This window comes from Triticum aestivum, chromosome 6A (genome assembly GCF_018294505.1).
Source record: "Triticum aestivum cultivar Chinese Spring chromosome 6A, IWGSC CS RefSeq v2.1, whole genome shotgun sequence".
Taxonomy (NCBI): Eukaryota; Viridiplantae; Streptophyta; class Magnoliopsida; order Poales; family Poaceae; genus Triticum; species Triticum aestivum.
In genome coordinates, this window is record NC_057809.1 from 319049193 (window position 1) to 319074410 (window position 25218).

The 25218-nt window shown below is 46.1% G+C and overlaps 1 long non-coding RNA gene across 1 annotated transcript in view; it reads left to right on the top strand.

Moving 5' to 3' along the window:
• Positions 1-16498, top strand: part of LOC123130619 (uncharacterized) — a 24315-nt gene extending 7817 nt beyond the window's left edge. Inside the window, exons 2-3 of the long non-coding RNA XR_006463929.1 lie at positions 15945-16046; positions 16138-16498. This is a non-coding gene — a long non-coding RNA (uncharacterized lncRNA). The remainder of the gene's footprint in view (positions 1-15944; positions 16047-16137) is intronic.
• The last annotated feature ends 8720 nt before the right edge of the window (positions 16499-25218 follow it).

The following is a 25218-nucleotide window of genomic DNA, read 5'->3' on the forward strand; positions in this document are numbered from 1 at the left end:
ATATAGCCAATGAAGAAAAACGACGGAACCAGTGAAGACTATGCGAAGTTGAAGAATATGAATAATTTGAGGAATTTCAACTTTTGGTGGTGGCGTGACCCACCATATAAGAATGATGATTTCAGTTACCGCGTACAATTATCGTAGGGTTCTGAGAATCAAATTCTTAATTAATTTCTTCACACTAAGAGTGTTATTCATCATTGGTTGAAGAAAAACGTTTCTTCATGTGCTGCACATCTAAGTCATCAATTTTGCATAAGTGTTAGGATGAGTGTCCTTTTCAAAGAACATTCGAAGACTCATCCACAACTTGCTAAATCTCTTCTCATCCAAGGGCTTTGTGAAGATATCGGCAAGCTGTTCTTCAGTCTTCACATGCTCAATAGAAATGTCTCCCTTCAACACATGATCACAAAGAAAATGATGACGAATCTGAATGTGCTTTGTCTTCGAGTGCTGAACTGGGTTGTGAGCAATCTTGATGGCACTCTCATTGTCACAGAAGAGAGGTACATTCTTCATGTTGACGCCGTAGTCCTTGAGAGTTTGCTTCCTCCATAGAAACTGGGCACAGCAAGAACCAGCGGTAATGTACTCAGCTTCAGCAGTAGATAGTGATACACAGTTCTGTTTCTTCGAGGACCAACAGACCAAAGATCGTCCGAGGAAATGACATGTACCAGATGTTGACTTGCGATCCACACGATCACCAACATAGTCAGAGTCAGAATATCCAACAAGATCAAAAGCCGAGCCCTTGGGGTACCATAATCCAAGTGTTGGTGTGTGAGCTAGATATCGAAGAATATGCTTCATAGCCTTATGGTGTGATTCCTTCGGTGCAGCTTGAAATCGGGCAGACATGCAAACACTAAGCATTATATCTGGCCTAGATGCACATAAGTATAATAAGGAACCTATCATGGAGCGGTATACCTTATGATCGAAGTCAATACCATTTTCATCAGTGCACAGATGGCCATTTGTGGGCATAGGTATTTTGACGCCTTTGCAATCTTGCATGCCGAATTTCCTCAGTACATCCTTGAGGTATTTCTCCTGAGATATGAATATGCCATTGTGTTGTTGAGGAATTTGAAGACCTAAGAAGAATTTCAACTCTCCCATCCTAGACATTTGATATTCTTCACTCATCATATAGGCAAATTCATCACTATAACGTTGGTCAGTACAGCCAAAGATAATATCATCAACATATACTTGGCACACAAACAATTCACCATCATAAGATTTAGTGAAAAGAGTAGGGTCGAGTGAACCGGGTTTGAAGCCTTTCTTCATGAAGAGTTCCTTCAAGGTATCATACCAAGCCCGTGGGGCCTGCTTGATGCCATAGAGGGCCTTGTTGAGTCTGAAGACTTTGTCAGGATTCTTTGGATCTTCAAAACCTAGGGGTTGAGCAACATATACTTCTTCCTCAAGCTTACCATTGAGGAATGCACTTTTCACATCCATTTGATATAGAGTGATATCATGATGGTTAGCATAAGCAAGTAATATGCGAATAGCCTCAAGTCTAGCAACAGGTGCAAAAGTTTCAACGAAATCAATTCCTTCAACCTATGTGTAGCCTTGAGCTACAAGCCGTGCCTTATTCCTCAGCACAAGGCCATTTTCATCTTGCTTGTTGCGGTAGATCCACTTTGTGCCGATGATATTGTGCTTGCGAGGATCTAGAAGTTTAACCAGTTCCTAGACATTGTTGAGCTCAAACTGATGTACTTCTTCTTGCATGGCCTGAATCCACTCAGGCTCCAGAAATGCTTCATCTACCTTAGTAGGCTCTGTAATAGAGACAAAAGCATACTGCCTACAAAATTTAGAAAAATGTGAAGCTTTTGAGCATGTGAGAGGACCTGGCGCTTTGATGTCATTGATGATCTTTTCAACTTCCACTTCTTTTGCAATGCGAGGATGAGCTGGTTGTTGTTGAAGAGTTTTATCAATGTTTTCTTCAGCACCATTTTCTTCAGCATTTTCTTTCGGTGCATTAGCTCGACGTTCTTCATGTTCTGGAATGAATTCTTCAGCAGATTCTTCAGTAGGAATGACACCCTCAGTAGCCTTGAACTTGATAGTTTCCTCAGGTGCTGGTTCATCTATCACAGTAGGTAGGTGCTCTCTTTGTGATCCATTAGTTTCATCGAACCGCACATCTACAGTTTCAACAACTTTGTGAAGAACGTTGTTGAAGACTCTGTAGGTGTGCGAGTCCTTTCCGTAACCAAGCATAATACCTTCATGTGCTTTCGGTGCAAATTTTGAGTTGTGATGAGGATCTCTAATCCAACATTTAGCACCGAAGACTTTCAAATAACTTACATTGGGTTTCTTATCAGTGAGGAGTTCATAGGCAGTCTTTTTGAAGAATTTGTGAAGATATACTCTGTTGATGATGTGGCACGCAGTATCAATTGCCTCAGTCTAGAAACGATCAGGCGTTTTGTACACATCAATCATAGTGCGAGCCATCTCAGCAAGAGTCTTGTTCTTGCGCTCCATGATGCCATTCTACTTAGGAGTGTAAGGAGCAGATAACTCATGAGTGATACCAAGTTCATCAAGATAGTCATCGAGACCAGAATTCTTGAACTTAGTGCCATTATCACTTCTGATGTGCTTGATCTTCACACCAAAGTTGGTTGAAGCCCTCGAGGAAAATCGTTTGACGACTTCCTGCACTTCATGTTTATAAGTAACAAGATGTACCCATGTGTAACGAGAATAATCATCAACAATAACGAAGCCATATTGACATGCTTCATTTGAGATAGCAGAATAATGATTAGGACCAAAGAGATCCATGTGAAGTAATTCAAATGGGTGAGTGGTGGTCATGATAGTCTTCGCTGGATGCTTGGCCTTGGTCATCTTCCCAGCTTCACAGGCTCCGCATAGGTGATCCTTGAGGAATTTGACATTCTTGATGCCAATGACATGCTTCTTCTTCGCAAGCGTGTGCAAATTCCTCATGCTTGCATCACCAAATCGTCGATGCCAGAGCCAGCCTTCTGAAGCTTTTGCAAGTAAGCACACGGCTGGTTGTGGTCCTGTAGAGAAATCATCAATATACGGGTCTCCTCTCCTAAAGCCTTCGAAGACTTTGGAATTGTCAGCTTCCATAACCACAACACAACGGTACTTGCCAAAGACAACAACCATATCAAGATCACAAAGCATTGAGACAGACATAAGGTTGTATCCTAAGGACTCAACAAGCATGACTTTGTCCATGTGTCGATCCTTTGTAATCGCAACCTTACCTAGACCCAATACCTAACTTTTGCCTTTGTCAGCAAAGATGATATGCTTCAGATGCGACGGAGATAATGGAGCATCCATCAATAGATTCTTGTCACCAGTCATGTGGTTTGTACATCCACTATCGAGGACCCACTCAGTGGTTTGGGTTGATCATCCTGCAGATGAATTAGTGCAGCTTACAAACTCATATACTTCATCAGTGAAGAATATGACATCAATTCATCAGATCCATTTCATCAAGTAAAAGAACTGATAAAGCAATATGAGGACGTGAGAAATGAAAGTTCATTTCTTCATGATTAGCCTGCGTCCTATCAGGCATGCTTAGGTCTCCAGCAAATTCTTCAGACGATTACGTGCGTCTGGAGACCTGACCCTGCAGAAGAGATTAGTTCCTTTTCTTCACCACCCACATCTGAAGGGGTGGCAAAGAGTTCATCATTCTGCGAGCTCCATACGAGAAGGATGGCATAGAAGCCAATCCATTTCGTTTCACATAAGATGGGTTAGAGTAAGCATATGAGTAAGCAGAGAAATTCTCTGAGGACTTATGGACATAATGATTTGAATAATAATGCACATATCCATAATCCTTAGATCTTCCCTGCGAAATAGACTGGTTAGCATGATGATGTTCATATGAGGACTCTGCTCCATATGAGGAATTTGGTCCATATGAAGAATTTGATCTGGGGTTCCTATTCTTCACAGGTGGCGTCATGATGACATTCACCTGAAGATTATCAAGACATCTTTTGGGAACCCAGATTTTCTGCATAGGGGAGCCGTTCCTGCAGTTAGTGCCAACATATCTAGCAAATACTTCACCATTCTAATTTTTGAATAGCTTATAGTTGGAGTCAATTGACTCATCATCAGAATGAGGAGATTCACATGCAAATCCAGATAAGTTAGATGGATCAACTGGAGGTCCCTTTGCCGCAACCCATGTAGTTTTGGGGTACTGCTCAGGCTTCCAATATGTACCATCAGCATTGAGTTTCCTCTCAAAGGCGATACCCTTTTTCCTAGGGTTCCTGTTGAGGATCTGCTTTTTAAGCACATCACAAAGAGCCTGATGCCCTTTGAGGCTTTTGTACATGCCTGTCGTGTACAATTCCTTCAGCCCTGCATCGTCAGTGATACTAGCAATGTCCTCAGATGAGGAATTAGTGATAGTAGAGGCATGTGAAGAATTTGAAACATTAGCAGCATTTGAACATTCAGGTGAAGAATTAGCAGATTCACATTCAATGCACTTCAAGCATGGAGGAACAAATTCTTCCTGAGATGCGCTGATTTGTTGAGCAAGTAATGAATCGCGCTCCATCTAAAGATCTTCATAACTCAGTCTTAGCTTCTCAAGGTCTTGCTTTCTTTGAAGAAATTCATAAGAAGGCTTCTCATGATCCGATAAGAGAGTGTTATGATGACTTTGAAGTTTGTTAAGCTTGGACTAAAGTCTCTGAAGATTTTCAGTCAAAGTTTCAGTGCGATCCATTTCTTCACCCAACATATCATCACTTTTATTTAGCATGTTTTGAACCTTTTCTAAAGCCCTTTGTTGTTTTATAGCAATCTTAGCAAGTTTAGAATAGCTGGGCTTAAGGTTTTCATCAGATTCATTCTCACTTGATTCAGAGGAGGTATATTTGAGTATCTTGGCACCCTTTGCCATGAAGCAATAGGTGGGAGCGTAGTCATCATCACCTTCATCGGCCTTGTTGGTGAGGTCATTTTCTTCAGTGTTGAAGATAGAATTGCTGACAAATACAGTAGCGAAAGCTAGGCTTGCCACTCCGGATTCGGACTCCTCAGATGACTCCTCTTCCTCATTTTCTTCAGATTCAGCCTCAGAGTCCATTTCCTTGCCAATGAATGCCCTGGCCTTCTTGGAGCTTCTCTTCTTGTGATATGAAGGCTTTGAGGATTTTGATGATGAGGATTTTGTGGATTTCTTCTTTTTCTTTGCATCATCAGAACTGTAATCCTTGTATTTCTTCTTCTTTGATTCCTTTTCCCATTGAGGACAATCTTGAATGAAATGTCCAGGTTTCTTGCACTTGTGACAGAGCCTCTTCTTGTAGTCACTAGATGAGGAATCATTGCTCCTTGAGGATCTTCCAAGGCGACCACGTCTTGAGAACTTTTTGAACTTCTTCACGAGCAGAGCCAGATCATGGCTCAGTTCTTCAGGATCACCAAGGCTGCTACCAGAGTCTTCATCTTCGGACTCAGATACTGCCTTGGCCTTCAGTGCACGTGTTCTGCCATAGCTTGAACCATAGAGATCTCTCTTTTCAGAAAGTTGGAACTCATGAGTATTTAGCCTCTCGAGAATATCAGCGGGATCAAGTGACTTGTAATCAGCACGTTCTTGTATCATCAATGCCAGAGTGTCAAATGAGGAATCAAGAGATCTCAGCAATTTCTTCACCACCTCATGGTCGGTGATGTCAGTGGCACCAAGTGCTTTAAGCTCATTTGAGATGTCAGTGAGGCGATCGAAGGTTTGTTGAACATTTTCATTGTCGAGTCTTTTGAAGCGGTTGAAGAGATTGCGAAGAACATCAACTCGAGAGTCACGCTGAGTTGAGACTCCTTCATTCACTTTGGACAACCTGTCCCAGATAAGCTTCACTGTTTCCAAAGCACTCACTCTGCCATACTGTCCTTTGCTCAGATGGCCACATATGATCTCTTCACATCGGCAGCATTCAGAGAAGGTGTGACTGAGGGAACACCATTTTCCACAACATACCAGAGATTGTTATCAATTGCTTCAAGATGCATTCGCATCTTATTCTTCCAGTAGGGGTAGTCCGTCCCATCGAAGGTAGGGGACCCAGCAGAGACCTTGATCATACCTGCGGTCGACATAACTAAAACTCCAGGCGATTAAACCAAAATCACACAGAACAAGTGTAACGCCTCGAGACCGTTGCGCCACGTGTCGTCCAGTTATTCTCTATTGTTGCTTTGTCATTTGCTTGCGTGTTGCATCTTGTCATGTCATCATATGCATTGCATCATCATGTTTTCAAAAATTGCATTCGTCCGGGTTTCCCCAGTTTCGTCTGTTGTCCGTTCTGAGCCCAGACACACTTGCACGCGCCCGCGGCACATCCGAAATATTATTTTCTAAGTGGCTAGAAAATGTTCTCAGAATGGGATGAGAGTTGACGTGTGGTCTTATTATAGTGTAGATTGACCGCCTGTCAAGTTTCATCGTATTCGGAGTTCGTTTGATAACCCAACCATTAAACTATAGCGGCATTATAGCCGGTCTTTTCGTCGGACATTTTCGGTCTCCGGAAACAGTCGCTGGGTCTCTCTTCTCTTCTCTCAGCTCGAGACCGTCTACACAGCCCACTACTCACCGCCAGGCCCTACCTAACCTCTCTCGTCAGCCTGCGACCCTCCTCGCGCGCGCCCGAAAGCTGTCCCGGACCCGACTCGGGCTGTCGCTACCGTTGTGTCCGGATCATCCCCTAACATCTAAAAAACGTCTCCGTTTCTTTTCTGGACTCCCCAACCTTTTATCTCGACCGTCTGATCTAAATCGGAGGGTCCAAATAGCCCTTTATCTCATTGCTATATATAATGGGCAACCCTAAAATCTAGGGAGATGTCCCATCCATCAAATCCTCCGCGGCCGCCACTGTCTTTCTCCCACCTCGGGTTCCCCTTCGCACCAACCAGACACCACTTCTTGATCCCCACCTTCTCCTCAATTTCAGTGCCACCCTACCAAATCACGGCCAATCATCGTCCCCGACCACCGAGCACCTCCCACCTCGAGCTCCTCCAAGATCACCCCACCCCCGAAAGCCAGCACTCCACTCGGTCCACCAGCGCAGCAGCGCACCTCACCCCCGCGCCATGGAGCTCCAAGTTCGTCGGCTCGCCTCTGCTTTGATCCGGCAAGGAACGGGTCCCCGGCGACCTCCCGTGACCGGATCCAGCGCCTCCACCCTCGCCAGCGAACGCGCCAACCGGCCCCCGCACCCGTGCTCCCGCAGCCCTCCTCATCCAGGAGCTCCACGAGGGGAGGAGCAACAGCACCTGAGCGCTCCTCCTCACGATCCGCCGCCCCGGCGAACCACACCGCCGGCGACCACCTTCAGCAGGCCCCTCTGCCGCGCCCCTCCTCCTTTCTTCTTTCATCCCCTTCTCTGGCCCATCAAACTTCCTCTGTTCGACTATCACAGGACCCGCCATGGATGCAGGCTTCAAGCCACCACCGCTGTCGTCGACGCCAACCATGGGCGTGCCACGCGCCGGAGTGGAGCTCTGAAGGAGTCCATCGCCGCCAATCGCCTCGGATCCGGCCAGAACAAGATCGACCCCTTCCGTAGCTTCGCCCCCCTCGATCCCAATGCTGCCTGCTCTGTTTGATTGAGCAGCGCCATCGCCGGAGTCCCTCGTCACTGGGAACCGCCTCCCCGACCCTCGGGCTGCACGGATCTGCAGCGTCCACAGTCGGCGTCCTCTCTAGCTTCGCGCCAAGTCCCACGTTGCCGGAGACGTTCCCGCTGCCGTTCGCCTGAACCTGTTGCTATCGTTGCTCTGCCTGCAGTAACGAGCAGGAGCTCGTTCGCCTGCCTCGCCTTGCTTTGACCATGCTTGGCCCAGCGCGCCTCTAGATCAGGCCAAGGCCCAGCTCCTCTACTTCGCTCGTAGCCCAGATGCCCAGTGCCTCCTCAAGCCCAATGTGAGCAGCCCAATCCACCCAGATTCAGCCCGTTGACGTTTTTTTCAGGATCTGTGAATTTGTCTATTTTTTTCCAGAGAAAACAGATTTACAAAAAACCCCTTGCACAACATGAATATAATAACTCACAATTCGTGCATCGGATTAAAATGAATTATATATGAAATATGCTTAGTTTTTCATCTAGTTTCATAATATGTCATTTTCATCCATGTTTAGAATATTTAAAATGTTCTTTGCATATAATTTTCCCCTATGCCATGTTAAAATTCTTTAATTCATAAATAAATAACCGTAACTCGGATTTTAATAAACTTTATATGTAAATGAGGTAGAATTTTGCCTAGTTTAACATGGTGGCATCATCTTGCATGTTTAATAACCATAAAATGTGGTTTAGGGAAGAACAGTAAAAAACCTTAAAACATGCACATGAGGAGTTTCCGGACTTGTTGTTTGTTGTTCCGGCTTCATTTTAATCTTGCCTAGATAGGTAGTTTTCATTTGCTTCACCCTCTTGCCATGTTTAACAACATTTAATATTGTTGGGTACATAAACGAGATCGAACTAAATAACTTGAATGTGGTGTTTTGTTGATATGAAACGGAGTTGCATATTGACCTCCACTTAATTTGTAGAATTGCTTGTGCTCGTTGCCATGCCATGCTTCATTAAACCGGACATGCATCATACTTGTTGTGCATGATGCCATGTTCGTGTGAGGTTTGTTTACTATGTTGTGTGCTTCTTTCCGGTGTTGCTTCTTCGGGTTGGTTCCGGTAATGTCGCATTTGTGAGTACCCGTTCGACTACGTCCGTTTGTCTTCTTCATGGACTCGTTTCTTCTTCCTTGAGGGATTTCAGGCACGATGAGCATACCCTCGAAATCACTTCTATCTTTGCTTGCCAGATGCTCGCTCTTTTGCTATGCATATGATGCGATACCTACCACTTGCTTATCATGCCTCCCATATTGTTAAGCCAATCCTCTAACCCACCTTGTCCTAGCAAACCGTTGTTTGGCTATGTTACCGCTTTGCTCAGCCCCTCTTATAGCGGTTTTAGTTGCAGGTGAAGATGAAGTTTGTACCTTGTTGGTACATGGTTATGTTGCTCCTTGTTGGAACATGTTTACTTGTTGGTATATCATAATATATCTTATTTAATTAATGAATCTATATACTTGGTAAAGGGTGGGAGGCTCGTCCTTTTACCTAGTGTTTTGTTCCACTCTTGCCGCCCTAGTTTCCGTCATATCGGTGTTATGTTCCCGGATTTTGCGTTCCTTACGCGGTTGGGTAATAATGGGAACCCCTTGACAGTTCGCCTTGAATAAAACTCTTCCAGCAATGCCCAACTTTGGTTTTACCATTCGCCTCCTAGCCTCTTTTTCCCTTGGGTTCCGCGAACTCAAGGGTCATCTTTATTTAAACCCCCGGGTAAGCGCTCCTCTGCGTGTTGGTCCAACCAGTCAGCTGCCGGTGGCCACCAGGGGTAACTCTGGGCTGGCCTACCCGTACCTTGGACAATCTGAGTGTGCCCTGAGAACAAGATATGTGTAGCTCCTATCGGGATTTGTCAGCACATTCGAGCGGTGTTGCTGGATTTGTTTTACCATTGTCGAAGTTGTCTTGTAGAACTAGGATACCGAGTCTGATCAGAATGTCTCGGGAGAAGGTTTATCCTTCATTGACCGTGAGAGCTTGTGATGGGCTAAGTTGGGACTCCCCTACAGGGATTTGAACTTTCGAAAGCCGTGCCCGCGGTTATGGGCAGATGGGAATTTGTTAATGTTCGGTTGTAGAAAACCTGAAGTTGATCTTAATTAAAATACATCAACCGTGTGTGTAACCATGATGGTCTCTTTCTGGCGGAGTCCGGGAAGTGGACACGGTGTTGGAGTTATGCTTGACGTAGGTTGTTCTAGGATCACTTCTTGATCATAGTTTCTCGATTGTGCTTTGCCTTCTCTTCTCGCTCTCTTTTGTGAATAGGTTAGCCACCATATATGCTAGTCGCTTGCTACAACTCCACCTCATACCTTTTAACCTTCCTATAAGCTTAAATAGTCTTGATCACGAGGGTGTGAGATTGCTGAGTCCCCGTGACTCACAGATACTTCCAAAACCAGCTTGCAGGTGCCGATGATGCCATTCCAGGTGACGCAACCAAGCTCAGGAGGAGCTCGATGAAGATCTTGTCCTTTATGTTGTTTCGTTCTAGTTGATCAGTACTGGAGCCCAGTTGGGGTCGATCGGGGACCTTGTCGCATTTGGGGTTCTTCTTTTATTTTGGCTCCATAGTCGGGCCTTGATTGTAACTGGTTGATGTAATGCTTTATTCGAGTAATTGTGTGAAGTGGTGATTGTAAGCCAACTATGTATCTCTTTCCCTTATGTATTACATGGGTCGTGTGAAGATTACCTCACTTGCGACATTGCTTTCAATGCGGTTATGCCTCTAAGTCGTGCTTCGACACGTAGGAGATATAGCCGCATCGAGGGCGTTACAAGTTGGTAATCAGATCCTTCCCCGACCTTAGGAGCCCCCCTGCTTGATCGAATTAGCTGACGTCGTTGAGTCTAGAAAAATGTTTTGAGTCATTTAGGAATTATATATCGGAGAGTTTAGGAATTCTTTTTACTCCCCAGTCCCTTCATCGCTCTGGTAAGGCATCTTGACGTAGAGTTTTGACTCCTCTCTTCTCAAATTTCACTAAAAAAATTTAGGAACACGCGGGTATCTTGGAATCGTTCCGATCAATTTGTGACGAGAACATTGTTCTTGGTGCCTCCTGTCATTTAGGGGTTGTGGCAGTGTCCCGGGGAGTTGAGCTCCGAGGTGTTGTCGTCACAATTTTATCGTTGCAGTTTTGGAATACCTGAGTTTAGTTTCGCCGACATCGAAAATCTCTTTTATGCAGTTGTTGGTGAGATAACCTCGACGCCACCCAGTATTGGGGCGGGAGTTCGGGAGTATGGCCATAACTCGTATAATGGATGCTTTTCGAAGGTTGAGGTAGACAATTTCTGAAGGTTTCTTGGTTATGTGTTGAAGGATGGATACAGCTGGATGTAGGATTTGTTAGTTTGGGTGAGATATTATGCTTCCCCTGTATCCCCAACACCCGATTGCATAACCGGAAAATTTCGGGAGTTTATAAGTGGGAAATCAAGTAGCTCTTAGGATATCTTTCCGACAGATGTATGATATGAAATTTGGGTTCAACGTCTAGTGGTCCGCCTATCCACGGTTGGTTTTACAGTGGTCTCGTTGTGTCTTAAAGAGTCCTTGGCTATGCCGACTCGGGGACGCTTCGTATGTCATGTGCACTGCCTTGTACATGATGGTGCTGTACGATCGAGCCCGCGTAGGTCCCACCACAAAAACTTCGGACGAAATCTCTATCATATGTTTGTTCCGGCTTATTCTGCAAGCCAATCCTTTATTTTGTTTTGAGTTGTGGTATTCGAGTTGCTTCGAAGTCAAATGTTGATTCCATACCTTTTATATGTGGTCTTCTCGTATTCCTACGGGAGTACTAATCCTTCATGATAGTCGACATTGTCATGACAATCCTTTTCAACCGGTGTGTTTCTCTTCAAGCAGATCCGTTCATTTTCAATATCCGCAAGATTCAATCTCAGCTTTCTCAACGGTGTTCATTTCATCCATCCCAAGTTGCCTTTGTTTTTCCTGTCCTCCCTCCCTTGTTTTCTTCGAGGACTCGGAATTCTTAATCAAGTATCCTTTTATTCATATGAAGTCTCTCCATTCTTTTTCGTCAATGTTCTTATCCGGTGATTCTCAGGAAGATGCTAACGGAGCTTCTAGTTCATCATTCTTCGTTCTCTTTTATCCGATGAATTCAATTCAACCTTTGCCAATTATATCCTTTCCTCGTTGCAAATACCTTCTCATGCCGGTGCACCTCATATTCAGTAATTTGTCGCTATTCAATTGTTCCGGAGTGCTTAAGATATCTCGAAGATTCATGTTTCCACTCTGCATTCGTTCAAGATCTCTCGAGGATGTTCTCTCATTCAAGCCTTTTAATTCAATCGGTGAAATCTCTCTTTTTAATCATTCCAACGTTGTTTTCTCTTGAGTGGGCCCTAACCCACAGGTTTTTTCCCCAGGATCTTACCTAACTCTTATTATTTTTCCGTAGCTTCTCAAATTCTTTTCTATAGTTTGACGTAAGAATGATTTTCATCAGTCAGATGTGTTTCTCCAAGATCTCTCAATTTTCTTTTCATCGTTGGCTCAACCTCTTCGCTTTTGATTCTTTCGGAGTGTCTAAACAACTCACGGTGGTGTTTCTCGTCGTCACTCTCAACATTTGAAGACCGAAGAAGAGCTTTACCTCCATATCTTATCCGTTCTCTCAGAGATTCGTGGTTCTAGTTCGAGGACATCCTCTCATAATTGTTTGATTGTGGGAATTCTTTTCACCTATCGGGAGCAAATTCAAGAGTCTTCTCAGTTTGATCATCCGGAGCCCATGATCTAAGATTTATTCATTCTCAGCTTTCAGCTGTAGTTCTCCAAATCTTACCGGTGCATCATTCAAGTATTCTCTTATCATCTCATGATCTCTTCGTTCTCATGTATCTAAATTCTCTCAAGCATCTTCGTTCATTTGCTTAATTCTTCCCGGTGTTTCTTTATCTTCCCTTCGGTCATTTCCAATTCTTACGGTGGTTATCCAGGATTTTTCTTCCTTGCTATAACATCTAGTTATTCGTTGCCAATCCTAGCGGTGGTTCGTGCAAGAGTTCTCGGCATTCGTTATCGTATATATTCATTTGTTCTTCCCAATCCTACCGGTAACTTGTTGAAGACATTCTCAAGTTATGCTATATCTATCTTAATCCTTTTTACGGGGATAAGTAGTGTGCCAAATCCATTGTTTATCATCAATTTAATTGATGAAGGACAATCATAATGTAATTCTTATTCTTGTTTCATCCTAATGATTAATTCTTTATTCCGTAGGCCCTTCAAATTCTCGGTTTCATTTGTTTCATGTTCTCTTTTTCCCGAAGTTCCAACCTCTTTCAATTATATTATCATGGAGATCTCCATCAAAATCATTGTGAGGCTTCAATCTTATTCTTTTCATCATTCAATTATTTTGGATCATTCTTTTATTACCGGAGTTCTTCATGAAGGTTCTACATGATGGATTCATCAAGGATTTAATTCCTTCTCGAAGTGTTCATCAACATTCTTTGCTAATAAGCTCAAGTTTTTCTTCATCTTGCTATCCGGAGTGCAATTCTTTCTTCCGAATCATTGGAGGTGGTTTTATGTCATTCTTGATAATTTGAGTTCATGTTTCATGATTCACATGTTATTAAGAATGAGGTATTTTAAATCCATCAATCTCGTCATTGGAGTTACCTTGGGTTATATTTCACCTAAAGCTTTCCCTAAGGATTGTTGCTATCTATGGTTCTTATAAATGATCCAATTTCTTCATTTATCCTTTCCGGTGCGACATACTTTCTCGTCAATTTGTTCATATCAATCCAATTCTTTTCCTGTGAGTGGCAGGTTGTCACCTCATAATTTGAGGTGTATTCCATAAGACCATATCAAGCTTGTCCTTTTCATTGTTGGTTTTCCAACAATTCTGTTCAACCCTTCTTTTAAGGATGCTTTTTAAAATTCTATTGTGGTAGAAGATGTCTTTTTCCTATCAATTCTTTCCTTTCCAAGAGCCAACTTCTATTCTTTCTCCCAGAGGTCTAGTGATGTTGCTCTTTTCACTCCTCATCTCGGTTTGTCAAGATCATGTTCAATTTCTTCCGTTTACAGTCAAAGTGCTGTCCAAATTATATCAGTCTTTTTCCTTCTCTATCTTGTTTAACCGGAGTGTTGTGCCCCTTTGCTCAAATCCTTTTCATCCTATCAAGTCTTGTATCTCTTTTCAACCGGAGTGCTATAAGAAATTGTTCTTCCTTGTTCCACTTGTAACGCCCTCGATGCGGCTATATCTCCTACGTGTCGAAGCACGACTTAGAGGCATAACCGCATTGAAAGAAATGTCGCAAGTGAGGTAATCTTCACACGACCCATGTAATAAATAAGGGAAAGAGATACATAGTTGGCTTACAATCGCCATTTCACACAATTACTTGAATAAAGCATTACATCAACCAGTTACAATCAAGGCCCGACTACAGAGCCAAAATAAAAGAAGAACCCCAAATGCGACAAGGTCCCCGATCGACCCCAACTGGGCTCCACTACTGATCAACTAGAACGAAACAACATAAAGGACAAGATCTTCATCGATATCCTCCTGACCTTGGTTGCGTCACCTGGAATGGCATCATCGGCACCTGCAAGCTGGTTTTGGAAGTATCTGTGAGTCACGGGGACTCAGCAATCTCACACCCTCATGATCAAGACTATTTAAGCTTATAGGAAGTGTAAAAGGTATGAGGTGGAGTTGCAGCAAGCAACTAGCATATATGGTGGCTAACCTATTCGCAATAGAGAACGAGAAGAGAAGGCAAAGCACGATCGAGAAACTATGATCAAGAAGTTATCCTAGAACAACCTACGTCAAGCATAACTCCAACACCGTGTCCACTTCCCAGACTCCGCCGGAAAGAGACCATCACGGTTACATGCGCGGTTGATGTATTTTAATTAAGATCAACTTTAGGTTTTCTACAGCCGGACATTAACAAATTCCCATCTGCCCATAACCGCGGGCACGACTTTTGAAAGTTCAAATCCCTGCAGGGGAGTCCCAACTTATCCCATCACAAGCTCTCACGGTCAACGAAGGATAAACCTTCTCCCGAGACATTCCGATCAGACTTGGTATCCCGGTTCTACAAGACAACTTCGACAATGGTAAAATAAATCCAGCAACACCACCCGAATGTGCCGACAAATCCCGATAGGAGCTGCACATATCTTGTTCTCAGGGCACACTCAGATTGTCCAAGGTATGGGTAGGACAGCCCAGAGTTTCCCCTGGTGGCCACCGGCAGCTGATAGGTTGGACCAACACTCACAGGAGCACTGGCCCGGGGGTTTAAATAAAGATGACCCTTGAGTCACCCGCTGAATCCGCGATCTCAGGAAGTGGCACACTAGGTTGTGGACTAGGAGTTAGTTCTCAACCATTTGTAAGGTGGACTATGTAACCAACAACCTCACAGAGTGCTTCAATAATTGGATTAAGCACCACAAGTCTTTGAACTTGGACGACTTAATGGACAAGCTTAGGTAGATGATTATGATCCTGTGGAATCGCCGGAGAAAAGTAGCAAAGAAGTTAGTTGGCTTAATTTTGCCCCATATAATTAAGAAGTTGAATGCAAAGAGTAGAGAGTTAAACATGGAGGTGGTAGAAAGCTCGGAGGAAGTTGCTGAAGTAACTCAATTAGGAGGCAGCGGGTTTAGGTTCGTCATCAACTTGCATGACAACACATGTTCTTGTAGACAATGGCAAGTTTCTAGCCTTCCTTGCAAACATGCTCTAGCATTCGTCACATCACTTGTCAATGCACGTGTAGAGAATTATGTGGACTCATATTACTCCATTGACAAGTTTAGAGCAACTTATGGCCAACTAATCCCTGCTATGTTTGACAAGACCCAGTGGCCTAAATCTAACCATGGATTCTTCATGCATCCACCCTTGCTAAAAGCAATAGCTGGTTGGCCCCAAACAGAGAAGCATAAGGGTTATAGTGAGAAAAAGAGGAAAAGTGGCCAGCAATTATGCCCTATTTGTAAGGAATACGGGCACCATTGGCCCAAGTGCAAGAAGGGGAACAAAGATGACATTGCTGCTTTGATGGAGTTGAGTTATCAACTATGCATTCTACTTTCTTATTGCATTTTAACTACTCTCTTACATTACTGTTTTGTAATCAATTATGCATGTGAACTACTTTCTTGTTGCTCATGTAGAGAACCACCAAAGAAGAGGAGGAAGACTACCAAATCAGCCCAGTCATCCATTGTGCCAAGAGGTGATGAAGCACCAGCAACCGCTATGTCCTTTCCACCAAGGTTAGCAAATCTGAATTTAATTTGTGCCAAATGAAAACTGAGTTTGATTAGTGACAAATGAAAACTGAGTGTGCATTCATCTAATCCATAGCCAAAGCTTAGAAATTACAACCAAGAAGAAAGGAAAACACAGCCAAACTTGGAGACTACAAAGAAGAAAAATGGAAAAGGGTGTAAAAGGTGATCTTTTGCTGCCATACATGTACAAGTGCAGATCAGGGAAGGGGAAGAAGATGGAGCTTGCTATAAAGGATGAAATTTGTCCTATGGTGCCATTTGACAGCCCCGCAATGAGCACAAGAAGCAAACGAAGACTTAGCTTGTGAACCAAATTTAATATCTTTTAGTTAGAGATTTAGAGTCACTTTTGTTGCTTCTCATGTCATGTTGTGTGGACTTGGACTCATGTATGTGAACCTTAGGTCACTTTTGTGTAGTCCATATCATGTATGTATGGACTTGGACTATGTACGCAAACCTGGACATGATGACAATCCTTTTGTGTTGCTCATATGATGTAGAGTATGATGTATGTGTGGGATTGGACTCATATATGTGATCATGTATATGTTGGAAGTGATATATGTGTACTTGGATGGGGGCATGTATGTTTATGTGCAAATCTGAATACTATTTGTTAAAATATATGTATATGTGAATTGTGTGATCTGGATGTGCATCAAATTATAGGCGAGGTTCTGCCCAAATTTTGAACTAAATTGTGAAAAAGTTGTTGCTTTTACTACGGGAAGAATTTTGGTCACAAGTTCATCAGGGGTAAAATGGACTTCTCATGTGTCATTTCACACCGTTAGAGGTCAAAATGGATGGAAATGTTAAAAAGGGAGCAAATTTTAGCATTGGTGTTACATAAGGAAGAAAAAGTTTTGCAGTGTCAAATAAGGCAAAAAAAATTAAGCTAGTGTTAGATAAGGAATTCTCTCTAGGATTTGAGCACATCAAATACTTATATGCGCATGATGTTTCATTTGCCATTCCTTATGTAAAATGTCTAACGCATAAAACTTCGGAGCGATATTATATCAAGGATAATTATCTAATGCGAGCTAACAAGCTTTGCATCCCCGAGTCTCCTTTTCAGTCGTTGCTTTTGCAAGAAGCTCGCGACGGAGGATTTATGGGACACTTTGGACATGACAAGACATCGCTACACTCTCCAAGAACTACTTTTCGCCCAAGATCTTTCACGATGTCTCATGCTACATGAGCTAATGCTCCACATGTCACAAAGCTAAGTATACTGCTCAATCACATGGTCTCTATATGCCACTTCCTATTCCATATCACCCATGGGAATATATTAGTATGGATTTTGTGCTGGGTTTGACAGGAACTCAAAATGGCAAAGAGTTGATATTTGTTGTTGTGGGCCGTTTCTCTAAGATGGAACATTTCATCCCATGCAAAAATATAGACGATCCTTCACATGTTGCCAATCTGTTTTGTAGGGAAATATTGGGATCACATGGAGTGCCCAAGACAATTGTGTTAGACTACGACGTCAAGATCCTAAGCTACTTTGGGATGACCCTATGCAACATGCTCATCGACATACTATCCGCAAACTGACAGCCAAACGGAGGTCACCAACCAGATGATATCTACTCTCCTCCATGCATTTATCAAGAATAACATCAAGGAGTGGGAGGAAAGCTTGCCCATCATCGGGTACGCCTAAAATTGCGCAAGACACTCTACTACCAGCAAGCCCCCTTCGAGGTCGTCTATGGAATCAACCATTTTCTCCTCATTGGACATTCCACCGCTAGCACTACAAGAATGCATCAACATGGACGCAAGTGCACGTGCAAGCTATCTCAAGAAGGTGCATGAAGATACACGTCAAGCCATAGAGCGCCAAGTACAAGGACTCGCGACCAAGGTCAACATCAATAAGAACCCCATGGTATTCAACACCGAAGATCTTATCTGGCTACAACTTTGCAAGGAAAGCTTCCCCAACAAGCGCGAATCCAAACTACTACCGCGAGCCGACGGACCCTTCAAGGTGCTTGCAAGCTACAACAACAATGCATAAAAGGTTGACATCCCACGCGACAAGTACAACATGAGAAACATCTTAAATGTCAAGAATCTATATCCCTTCCATGGTGATGAGGTTTTTGATTCGAGGTCAGATCTTTCCCAAGGGGGTGGGGCGATGCTCAGGATCATCCTACGGTCATCCCCATGGACCTACCTCCATCTCCCCAAGCACCAAGTGGACCGATGACATGAGCATGTGCAAGACATCTTGAGATTGAGGTGGCATCTCATCATAGAGATTTTCCATATGACTCACATGAAACATGGCTACTACCTCAATCTGGAATGCTATTTGTGCTTACATAGAAGACTCTCTAAGAGATTCTAATGATGATGGACAAGTCCTCAAGTACATGGACGAAGGAGCAAGACGAGAGGATCTGGAGAAAGGTTACAAGACCCAGACATTCGACCAGTGCATCAAAAGCATCAGCCCAACAACAGAAGAGCTACAGGAACCGAACATCTAGCCCCGTCCCGAACATCCGGGCCCTGGTAGGAAATCTAGCCGAACCCTACTGAGGGAGTCCTAGATTAGGGGGTGTTCGGATAGCCTAACTATACCTTCAGCCGGACTCCTGGACTATGAAGATACAAGATTGAAGACTCCGTCCCGTGTCCGAAAGGGACTTTCGTTGGCGTGGAAGGCAAGCTTGGTGATACGTATGTTCAGATCTCCTACCATTGTAACTGACTCTATGTAACCCTAACCCTCTCCGGTGTCTATATAAACCGGAGGGTTTTAGTCCGTAGGACAACATACACATCAACAATCATACCATAGGCTAGCTTCTAGGGTTTAGCCTCTCTGATCGCGTGGTAGATCTACTCTTGTACTAGCCATATCATCAATATTAATCAAGCACGACGTAGGGTTTTACCTCCATCGAGAGGGCCCAAACCTGGGTAAAACTTCGTGTCCCTTGCCTCCTGTTACCATCTGGCCTAGACGCACAGTTCGGGACCCCCTACCCGAGATCCGCCGGTTATGACACCGACATTGGTGCTTTCATTGAGAGTTCCTCTGTGCCATCACCGCCAGGCCCGATGGCTCCTACAATCATCAATGGCGATGCAGTCCAGGGTGAGACCTTCCTCCTCGGACAGATCTTCGTCTTTGGCGGCTTCGCACAGTGGGCCAATTCACTTGGCCATCTAGAGCAGATCGAAAGCTACGCCCCTGGCCGTCAGGTCAGATTCGGAAGTTTAAACTACACGGCTGACATCCGCGGGGACTTGATCTTCGACGGATTCGAACCACTGCCGAGCACGCCGCACTGTCATGACGGGCATGATCTAACTCTACCGCCGAACGGTGCCCTGGAGGCCGCACCCGCACCAGCTCCGACCCTTAGTTCGGAGTCAACTATGGCGATCGAGGATGGGTGGTTGGACGCCACCTCGGGGGCTGCGATCCAAACGGCGATTGAGCCGAACACCAGCCCCGTACTCTGCGAGGCTCGTGACTCCAAGGAGCCGGACTCCTCTCCGGACTCCGAACCCTCCGCGCCCCTGCCAGTCGAATCCGATTGGGCGCCGATCTTGGAGTTCACTGCCGCAAACATCTTTCAGCACTCGCCTTTCGGTGATATCCTGAAGTCACTGAAGTCTCTCTCTTTATCAGGAGAGCCCTGGCCAGACTATGGTCAGCAAGGTTGGGGTACAAACAATGAAGAAATTCAAAACCCACCCACCACCCACTTTGTAGCCACTGTCGATGACTTAACCGACATGCTCGACTTCGACTCCGAAGACAACGACGGTATGGACGCCGATGAAGGAGATGATGAAGAACCAGCGCCTAGTAGGCCCTGGAAAGCCACCTCGTCATATGACATATACATGGTGGACACCCCAAAAGAGGGAGAGGGCGATGGAACAGCGGAGGATGACCCCTCCAAGAAACAGCCCAAGCGCCGGCGTCAGCGGCGCCGCTCAAAATCCCGCCAACACAAAAACGGTGATTCTAGCACGGGAGATAATAATACTCCGGAGAGTGCCGAAGAAAACCCCCTCCAGCAAGGTTTAGCAAAGGAGGATGGAGAAACCAGCCCTCATGAGAGGGCGGCAGACAGAGAGGTCGAGGACGATAATTATTTGCCTCCCTCCGAAGACGAGGCAAGCCTCGACGACGATGAATTCGTTGTGCCAGAGGATCCCATTGAGCAAAAGCATTTCCAACACAGGCTTATGGCCACGACAAGAAGCCTCAAGAAAAAACAGCAACAGCTCAGAGCCGATCAAGATTTGCTGGTTGACAGATGGACTGAAGTCCTTGCGGCCGAAGAGCATAAACTCGAACGCCCCTCCAAGAGTTACCCAAAGCGCAAGTTGCTACCCCGATTAGAGGAGGAAGCACTTGATGCGGCCGAACGGCCACCTCGTGGCCGCGACAGAGAGGCCTCCCGGCCCTCCACTCAAGTCGCACCCCGTACCAAGGCACGGGAATATGCGCTGGACTTACGAGACATGTTGGGGGACAAGGCAAGGCAAACACAATCAATCTACAGATTGCGTGGGCACCCCATGGCTCGAGACGGTAACCGTCACACCGGCCACACATTCGGCAGGGCCGAACACAGTAGACAAAGCTCATTGGAGCTACGTCATGATATCGCCCAGTACAGAGGCGCCGCACACCCACTGTGCTTTACAGACGAAATAATGCATCATCAAATCCCCGAGGGTTTCAAACCCGTAAACATCGAATCATATGATGGCACAACAGACCCTGCGGTATGGATCGAGGATTATCTCCTTCATATCCACATCGCCCGTGGCGATGATTTTCACGCCATCAAATACCTCTCACTCAAGCTTAAAGGACCAGCTCGGCATTGGCTCAACAGCTTGCCAACAGGATCAATCAGTTGTTGGGAGGACCTGGAAGCCGCATTCCTCGACAATTTCCAGGGCACTTATGTGCGACCCCAGATGTCGATGACCTAAGTCACGTAATCCAGCAGCCAGAGGAATCGGCCAGACAATTCTGCACATGGTTCCTAACAAAGAAAAATCAAATAGTCGACTGTCCGGATGCTGAGGCCCTAGCAGCCTTCAAGCACAATATCCGTGAGGAGTGGCTGGCCCGGCACCTCGGACAGGAAAAGCCGAAATCTATGGCAGAACTCACGACACTCATGACCCGCTTTTGCGCGGGAGAAGACAGCTGGCTCGCTCGTAGCAACAATATAACCAGGAACGCTGGTAGTTCGGACACCAGGGACATTAGTGACAGGTCACGTCGCAACAAGCAGAAGCACCGCATTAACGACGACAATGCTAAGGATACGACAGTTAATGCCGGATTCAGAGGCTCTAAATCCGGTTAGCGGAAGAAGCCATTCAAAAGGAATCCTAGGGGCCCGTCCAGCTTGGACCGAATACTCGACCGCTTGTGCCAAATACATGGCACCCCCAAAAAGCCGGCCAATCACACCAATAGGGATTGTTGGGTGTTCAAGCAGGCATGCAAGTTAAGCGCCGACAATGAAGCCAAGGGGCTGCATAGCGATGATGACGAGGAGCCCCGGCCGCCGAACAACAACGGACAGAAGGGTTTTCCCCCACAAGTGCGGACGGTGAACATGATATACGCCACCCACGTCCCCAAAAGGGAGCGGAAGCGCGCGTTAAGGGATGTATGCGCGGTAGAGCCAGTCGCCCCAAAGTTCAACCCATGGTCCTCCCGCCCGATCACCTTTGATCGAAGAGACCATCCCACTAGCATCTGTCATGGCGGATTTGCCGCATTGGTTCTAGACCCAATTATTGATGGATTTCATCTCACTAGAGTCCTCATGGACGGTGGCAGCAGCCTGAACCTGCTTTACCTGGATACAGTGCGAAAAATGGGCATCGATCCCTCGAGGATTAAGCCCACCAAAACGACCTTTAAAGGCGTAATACTAGGTGTAGAGGCCAACTGTACAGGCTCAGTCACACTTGAAGTGGTCTTCGGATCCCCGGATAATTTCCGAAGCGAGAAATTGATCTTTGACATAGTCCCATTCCGCAGTGGCTATCATGCATTGCTCGGACGAATCGCATTCGCCAAATTCAATGCGGTACCACACTACGCATACCTTAAGCTCAAGATGCCAGGCCCTCCTGGAGTAATTACGGTCAATGGAAACACCGAACGCTCCCTCCAAACGGAGGAGCACACGGCAGCCCTTGTAGCGGATGTACAAAGCAGCCTCTCCAGGCAGTCTCCAGTCCGGCCATTAAACGTCCGGACACCGTCAAGCGCGCCTGGAGTAACCTACAACAAGACCGCCTAGCACGTTCCGAGCAGGCGTAGCAATGCGGCCCCAACCCCAACCCTCACAAAAAGGCGACGCCAGTACTTCGCATCCATAACTACGCTCTGGAAATACCATGGGCATAGGGGGAGGGGCACCATCACGGCACGCCCAAAACACGGCTTAAACCGCACCAGGGGCTGCCGATTTTTCACTTTTCTCGTACTTCCAGGACTCTACTCTTCGGAAGGCCTGTTCGGCAGTTCAATTGCTGCAATAACGATGCAAGGACCAGGGAAGCAGACAAGCCATGCTGCATTACGGAAATCCCAGGTGGTCTCTATCACGAGCAGTATACCTGTTTCGCATACTATTCCGCAGCTTGCCCCTGGAGCGGACATGTTAAATAGTCCAACTTTTCGTTTATCGCATTACCTGTATTGTTCTGCTTTGATCGCAACTATTTTTAAACAATGCGTAGCTTTTGTTTATTTTTTGCATTATCTTTTTATAAATAAATGTTCCTTAATGACATGTTGCACCCGTACAACTTGGTACGGCCAAAATACGCCAGGGGATTTTAGCACCCCTCAATATTGTGTGAGAAGTCCGAACACTTTCACAAGTGCGGCACCCCGAACTTATAGCACTATATGCATCGGCTCCGAATCATGTCTTGGGTCAATAGTTGGGTTTGCCCGGCTCCTATGTTTTGGTGCCTTACGTTCCTCTATATCAGCTAAGGTAGCACTAGGAGAACCACTGCGATTGTGCCCCAGTTGAGCTGGGCCGAGCACCTCAGTGGAGAAAGTTAAAACTGACTGTCATGATGAAGCGAGAGCTGGTCGCTGTTCGAGAGGTTTTTTCGAGTCCCTAAAGACTTACGCCGCTTAGGGCGAGGAGTCGGCTCTGTCCGGCCAAGGCGTGGATAGCGCCCCGAACTCAGTCTTCCGAATACTAGGGGCTTCGCCGAAATTTAAAATTATAGAATTCTATGGCTAAGTGAGAGTGTTCACGCATTATAGTCCGATTGACTCGTTCGTTGGGCTGAGCGCCTCCCTCGAAGGACCCAAATATGGGGAAAAGAGTGCCCAGGTTTATCCTCGAACACCCCAGCACTAGCGGCAAGGGGGCAGAAGCCGACGACTCGCCATCTCTCAGTATTGATAAACAGCCGCACAGAAGGTAATATTTTAAATTCAAGCAGCATTGCTTAGCGCATATGAACAAGTTTTCAGCGCACAGGATAACACGAGCGGGTTTTACTCAAAGAATACATCCTTGGTACATTCATCCGCAACAAGGCGGGCACCCTTCAGAACATCCTTATAATAATTCTCGGGCTTGCGATGCTCTTTCCCCGGCGGTGGCCCGTCCTTCACAAGCTTCTCCGCATCCAGCTTGCCCTAGTGCACCTTAGCACGGGCAAGGGCCCTACGGGCACCTTCAATGCAGACGGAGCGCTTGATGTCTTCAAGCCTCGGACAGGCCTCCACCAGCTGCCGCACCATCCCGAAATAGCTCCCAGGCAGAGCCTCTCCAGGCCACAGCCGAACTATGAGGCCCTTCATGGCCTGTTCGGCCGCCTTGTGGAGCTCGACCAGTGGCTTCAGCTGGTCACTCAGGGGCACGGGGTGTCCAGCCTCAGCGTACTGAGACCAGAACGCCTTCTCCTCGAGCTTCCCTCCTCGGCTCGATAGATTGCGGCGGGATCGGACACACTCCGGGGGCGATCTGCGAATGCTCCTGGGGAGCTCCGGATTCAGGTAAGTATCAAGTAACTCACGTTTATGTGTTTACTTTGCATAAAGAATGCCTTACCCGCCGCTATCTTCTTCACCTCATCCAACTCCTAGAGGGTCTTCTGGGATTCGGCCTTGGCAGATTTGGCATTTTCAATAGCCACCACAAGCTCGGACGCTTGCGTCTCCGAGTCACGCTCCAAACTCTCATGTTTTTCCATGAGACCCTAGAGGTCTTGCCGCACCTTGCCAACCTCGGCCTCATACTTCTCCCGCTCGGTGCACTCCGAGGCCGAATTCTTCTTGGCCTCATCCAGCGCTTGCTTAAGGGTCACCACCTCAGACGTGGCCCCTACAATAGCCACGATAATCCTGTCATTTTAACAAGGTACTTCTTACCTTCATTGTCCTCGAGCTGCTTCTTGGCACGCTCGAGTTCCTGCTCGGACCTTTCGAGGTCCTGCTTTAGCGTGTCCACTTCCGTAGTCAGTGCGGCAGACGCAAGCAGGGTAGCCTGCACATGCATATTGACTCATTTTTTGTTAGACTCGTGCAAATTCTATATGAACCTCTATTTGGCTTTTCTTCCCGAACGCCAAACAGAGCATCAGGGGCTACTGTCTATGCGGTAATTTATTTACACTTTCTTTACTTACCTTGAAGCCTGTCAAAAGGCTAGTACCGGCTTCAGTCAGTCCGTTTTTTGCGGACTGAACCTTCTGGACCACCGCACTCATAATAGCGCAGTGCTCCTCGTCGATGGAGGCGCCTTGGAGTGCCTCCAGCATATTGTCCGGCGCCTCTGGTTGGACGGAGGCCGCCGGCACGGTGGACTTGCTCCTCTTGGAAGGAGTTCCACTGCCGGACTCCGGAACCTTTGAAGATTCCGGAGCGGTGTCCGGCCTACAGCCGGACTTGGAGCCCTGGGCGGTTTCATCCCCCTTACTCCTGGAGTCCGGGAGGTCGCCCTGCGGCGCCTCCGGGACCACCTCCTCCCTGCTTGGAACCTATTGGGACAACACCTCGGTGTCGTCCGTAGGGCGGTGGGAGGAAGCCGTTGGAAACGAGTTCACATCCGACGAGTCCAGTGAGTCGCTCGACGATGCATCGATCCGGTCT